The following is a 6,606-nucleotide window of genomic DNA, read 5'->3' on the forward strand; positions in this document are numbered from 1 at the left end:
AGCTAATCCTAACTAAATAATCCCTATCTTATCCAAGTTCCTCCTAGCATTATTTTACAGTCAGTGTTCTCAGCTTTCCCAAGGAGCTTTCTTTCTTGATAGGGATATACAAAATTTAGGGATGACGGAGAATTTCTCTACGAATCTCCGAGAGGCCAAATGCCAACACATTCGGCCCCCCGAAATTGGTGGGGAAATTCTCCAACACCCCCTGCCCCCCCCCCCAGGATGGGACTTACCTCGCACGAATGTCCCTTGCGGCAGCGGGTCCGGGCGGTGGTGCGGTGGCGGTGCAGCGGCAGCGGCGGCCTGTCTTCCAACTGGATGCCGCCGCCGCCATTTCCAAGTAAGGTGTAAAAGAAAAAAAAAGTGATAGGCTACGTAAAGATTTACATAGCCTATCATGGCTAGATTTTCAAAGTCAGCCGTGATAGGCTACGTAAATCTTTATGTAGCCTATCACGGCTGACTTTGGGGGAAAAAAAAAAGCACGTACACAAACGGTGGCACCCATGGGCGCCGCCATTTGTGTTCCTTATTTGGGCACGGGTAGTCTACGTAAAGATTTACGTAGACTACAGCGAAAATAAGGGGAACGCAAATAGTGTAGATGCTACACTATTTGCGTTCCCCTTATTTTCGCCGTCTTAGTCTATGTAAACATTTACATAGACTAAGATGGTGAAAATAAGGAATGCAAATAGCGTAGACACTACGCTATTTGTGTTTCTCTTATTTTTGCCGTCTTAGTCTATGTAAACATTTACGTAGACTAAGACGGCGAAAATAAGGGGAACGCAAATAGCGTAGACGCTACGCTATCTGCTTTCACCTTATTTTCGCCGTCTTAGTCTACGTAAATCTTTACGTAGACTAAGACGTGCCAAAATAAGGAATGCAAAAGGCGGCGCACATGGGCACTGCCATTTGCGTACGCGCTTTTTTTTTTTCAAAGTCAGCCATGATAGGCTACGTAAAGATTTATGTAGCCTATCACGGCTGACTTTGAAAATCTAGCCATGATAGGCTACGTAAATGTTTACGTAGCCTATCACTTTTTTTTTTTTTACACTTTACTTTTTTCTTTCATGGCCAGGGAGACAGGGCACTCCCCCCCAGCCAGAATTTCAGCGGGGAGGGACAGGGCGCCTCCCCACCTGCCAAGAATTTCAGGGGGAGAAATGGAGCTCCTCCCCCCCCGAAAACAGCTGCGGGACCAGGTAAGGGACTTTCGTCCATCCCTAGTACGAATCCCGTTACCTCGCGTCCACGGGGGGGGGTCCGCTGGAGGGGGAGGCAATCCATTCTCCCCCCAGAATCCTCAATGGCTGGCTCCATCCCAGCTCCTATCTGCATGGAATAGTGCTCTTCGGACTCAAATGGCATCCGCTACACCATTTGCATCCCTGTTTCTTCTGATGATAAGCTACACATCTGTATTTACATAGGTACTTACATAGCCTATTGCATAAAAAAACAGGGATGCAAATGGCGTCCACTATGCCATTTGCATCCCTGTTTTTTCATGCGATAGGCTGAAAACACTTAAGTATCTACATAAATAGAGGTGCATAGCTTATCACGATGAAAAACAGGGACGCAAACAGTGTAGCCGAAGCCATTTGCATCCGACCACTTACTTCCGGGGTCCGCACAGACGGCGGAACAGAACTGGCTGGGGGGGATATTCAGTCCGGAGAGGCACAGGTAAGTGTGTTCATTCCGTCACAGACTTCGGGGGGGGGGAATTCTAGGGATGTACGAAAGTCACTTACCTTTTCGAAGGGTGACATTCATGGTAGGGGGGAGGCGCTCCGTCCCTCCCCCCGAGATTCTGGCCGGGGGGGAAGCGCTCCGTCCCTCCCCCCCAAATCCTGGCCAGCGGGCTCTGCTCCGCAGGGATTCTGCGGAGCCGCCGGCCGGCTCTGCCAGCGGCCGGACATCCGGCCACTGGCTAGCAGGGATGAAAATGGCGCCAGCCATAGCCGCCGCTGTTTGCGTCCCTGCAGTCAGCCGTGATAGTCAGCCGTAAACATTTACGTAGCCTATCATGGCTGATTTAAAAGAAAGAAAAAAAACGTGCATATGCAAATGGTGGCGCCCATGGGCGCCGCCATTTGCATTCCTTATTTTGGCACGTCTTAGTCTACGTAAACATTTACGTAGACTAAGACGGTGAAAATAAGGGGAACGCAAATAGAGTAGCATCTACGCTATTTGCGTTCCCTTTATTTTCGCTGTATTAGTCTATGTAAATGTTTACGTAGACTAAGATGTGCCAAAATGAGGAACACAAATGGAGGCGCCCATGGGCGCCGCCATTTGCATACGTGTGTGTTTTTTTCCTTTTAAATCAGCCGTGATAGGCTACGTAAACATTTACATAGCCTATCATGGTGTTTTTTAAAAATCTAGCCGTGATAGGCTACATAAATCTTTACGTAGCCTATCACATTTTTTTTTTTTAACTGGAAATGGCAGCGGCGGCAGCCAGTCGGAAGACCGGCCGCCGCAGCCGCTGCCGCTGATCCGCCGCTGCAGACGCCGCTGCAGCTGCCGCCACCAGGAAGATCCGCCCAAGGTAAGTCCCGTCCTGGGGGGGGTGAGGGGGCAGACCGTTCCGCAACCAATTTCGGAGGGCTGAATACGCTGGCATTCAGCCTCCCCGAGATCTGTGGTGGAATTCTCTGACATCCCAAGCGAATTCACTGGAATTCGGCCTCATTGGAGTCTGCAGCAGATTCCACAGACATCCCTATTTCTTGATATTATTTCTTCCTTCCTTCCAGCCTACCAACCTTCTCTCTTCTTTTGCTTTGGCCTCCAGTTTTTATATACTAAAGCTAGTGTGTGCTCTTTTAACTGTGACCAATCAGGGTGGCTCATTTTTGCCCTGAATTCCTCCTGATGACCTCTTTGCGCAAAACTGAAATTACTTGGAAAATTGAAACCATTTTTTTTTTTTACTTCAGAGCTCCTGACCTTTAGCTGAACCTCCTATTCTCTTCCTTGCTCTGTAGACCTACTGGCACATGCCATCCTTTGGCTTCCTGGACCTTTGTCCTTTTATCCTTTTGATTTTAGGACACCCAAAAAGGCAAGTAACACCATAATATCCAAAAATCTATATACAAAAGAATAAAACAGATCTATTCCTTCACGATAGGCATGCACATCCACTCCACATACACACACATGCATACACTCTTCCCTCCCACAGGTATACCCTTAAACTCAGACAGGAGGAGAGAGATAAGGATCAGGAGGCAAGGGAAATCCCAGGCTTCCCATAGCTAGCACTAGGAAGAAAGGGACTCCTTTGCTAGTCCTATGGCAAGGGAAACCTTTCCCTTACCTCTGATCACTCCAGAGAGACTGGGGTTTCCCTTGATAGCACTAGCAACAGCACTGGCAAGGGAGATCCCAGGCTTTCTCTAGCTAGTGCTAGTGCTGACACTAGCAAAGGAAACTCTTGGCAGGATCCCCACTGCACTGCAAACCACATTGGCCAATGGCTGTGGGTTGTGCACCCTGGTAGTAAACAAAACATTGTGAAGCCAATGTGGCTTCACAAAAAGCTTAGGGATGACCTGAAAACAAAAAAGGACACATATAGGAAGTGGAAAGGCCAAGTAACAAAGGAAGAGTACAGGCAGATAGCACAGAATTGCAGGGATGGCATCAGGAAGGCTAAAGCTGAGAATGAGCTGAGGTTAGCAAGGGATGTTAAAAACAACAAAAAGGCTTTCTTCAGCTACGTGCATAGTAAAAGGCAGAGGAAAGAAATGGTGGTTCAGCTATTAAATAAGGATGGCAAAATGATAACAGATGACAAAGAAAAGGCAGAGGTGCTCAATTCCTACTTTGACTCAGTCTTCTCCCAAAAGAGGGTCTATGACCCCGCTGGCAAAGGCGAAGTACAGGCTGAAGGGGCAGAATTGCAGCTTGAGATCAACAGGCATATAGTCAAGGAACACCTCGTTACTTTGAATGAGTTCAAATCTCCAGGGCCAGATGAACTGCATCATAAAGTCATAAAGGAACTGGCAGAAGAACTCTCAGAACCGCTGTCTATTCTCATTGAGAAATCATGGAGGACGGGGGAAGTGCCAGATGACTGGAGGAGGGCTAATGTTGTCCCTATCTTCAAAAAGGGTAAAAAGGAGGAACCTGGGAACTACAGACCAGTCAGTCTGACATCAATCCCTGGGAAAATTCTGGAGCAGTTCATAAAGCAATCCATCTGGAAGCACCTTGACAACAATGCCGTGATTACTCAAAGCCAACATGGATTTGTCAAAAACAAGTCCTGCCAGACAAATCTGATCTCATTTTTTGATCAAGTAACCTCCCTTGTAGACCATGGGAATGCTGTAGACATCATATACTTCGACTTCAGCAAAGCTTTCGACAAAGTGCCCCATGATATCCTGATGAGCAAACTAGCTCAAAGTGGGCTAGATGAAACAACGATCCGGTGGATCCACAGTTGGCTACAGAATCGGACTCAAAGAGTGCTTATCAATGGGACATTCTCAAACTGGGGAGAGGTAACGAGTGGGGTACCGCAGGGCTCAGTCCTGGGCCCAGTGCTCTTCAACATTTTTATTAATGACTTGGAGGAGGAGGTGCAGGGAATGCTGATCAAATTTGCAGATGACACAAAATGGGGCGGGATAGCTAATACTTTGGAAGACAGAAACAAAATTCACAGTGATCTGGATAGACTGGAGCGCTGGGTAGAAAACAACAGAATGACATTTAATAGGGACAAATGCCAAGTTCTGCACCTAGGAAAAAGAAACCAAATGCACAGTTACAAGATGGGGGATACGTGGCTCAACCACACTACAAGCGAGAAGGATCTTGGAATTGTTGTCGATCACAAGCTGAATATGAGCCAACAATGTGATGTGGCTGCAAAAAAGGCAAATGCTATTTTGCGCTGCATTCATAGAAGCATCGCTTCCGAATCCCGGGAAGTACTAGTTCCCCTCTACTCAGCACTGGTTAGGCCTCATCTGGACTACTGTGTCCAGTTCTGGGCACCACACTTGAAGAAGGATGCAGACAAACTGGAGAGGGTTCAGAGGAGGGCAACAAAGATGATCAGGGGACTGGAAACAAAGCCCTATGAAGAGAGACTCAAAGAACTGGGCATGTTTAGCCTTGAGAAGAGAAGACTGAGGGGAGATATGATAGCACTCTTCAAGTATCTAAAAGGTTGTCACAGAGAATAAGGCCAGGATCTCTTCTTGATCATCCCAGAGTGCAGGACACGGAATAATGGGCTCAAGTTACAGGAAGCCAGATTCCGGCTGAACATCAGGAAAAACTTCCTGACTGTAAGAGCAATACGACAATGGAACCAATTACCTGGGGAGGTGGTGGGCTCTCCCATACTGGAGGCCTTCAAGACGAGGCTGGACAGCCATTTGTCAGGGATGCTCTGACTTGGATTCCTGCATTGAGCAGGGCGTTGGACTCGATGGCCTTGTAGGCCCCTTCCAACCCTACTATTCTGTGATTCTATGATTCTATGAAAAGGCTTCGAATATTTGTTATTTCACTGTTGGTTTAAATGGGTAATGAAATGTTTTCCAACTGGCATTTCAATCTTATTCAATAGTCAAATTTACTGCACAGCACCTTAGAAGAGCATGTGCTAGAGAAGATGATATGCATTACCTTTAAGATGCTGCAGGTATTTATTACAAATAGAGCTGTGCACAAATGGCCTCTCAAAATTATCTACCCTATTTGTGGGCAGAGAAGGGCAGCGGGGGGTGGCGGTGTATGGGGGGATTTCACTGCATTTCTCCAGGAGGAGGATACATTCTCAATAGTTTCTCACAGGTTTGGCTCACCATTGGCAGAGATTGTAGCATTCTTTCTTTTTTCCAAGGATTTGGAGGGAGGGGTCTGTTGCTCCAGCATCGTAGGGGTGGGGGAGAATTTCTCCCCGAAACTTCGGGGGGCCAAGTGCCAACGCATTCGGTCCAAAATAGCATTGCCCTTATTTTCGCCGTAGTCTACGTAAATCTTTACATAGACTACAGGGACCAAATAAGGAACGCGAATGGCGGCTCCCTATGGGGGCTGCCATTTGCGTACGCGCTTTTTTTTTTTTTTTAAGCCACCCGTGATAGGCTACGTGATGATTAATGTAGCTTATCCCGGCTGACTTTGCAGATCTAGCCGTGATAGGCTACGTAAATCGTTACGTAGCCTATCACGGGGCTTTTTCTTTCTTTTTTTTACTTTTCTTTTGAAGTTCGCGGCCGGGGAGACGGGGCGCTTCTCCCCGGCCTGAATTTCGGCCGGGCGAGGTGGGAAGCCTCCCCCCCGGCCTGAACTTCGGGGGGAGAAGTGAAGCGCCTCCCCCCCACCGCGAAGCAAACTGCGAGACCAGGTAAGTGACTTTCGTACATCCCTAGTTGGCAGCCTGGCTCCCATTTTGCACATTTTGTATCCACCACAGTGCAGGTGTGAGGGTAAACAGAAAGGAAATAGAAGTGGAATCCAGTATGACGCTATCTAAATTCTTCCTGATATCTTTGTCCTTGTCCTGTTTAGAGGGGCTTCGGCTTGGGGAGTTTCTACACA

This window comes from Heloderma suspectum, chromosome 8 (assembly GCF_057233095.1).
Source record: "Heloderma suspectum isolate Gila_16-S chromosome 8, 16-S_ref, whole genome shotgun sequence".
Taxonomy (NCBI): Eukaryota; Metazoa; Chordata; class Lepidosauria; order Squamata; family Helodermatidae; genus Heloderma; species Heloderma suspectum.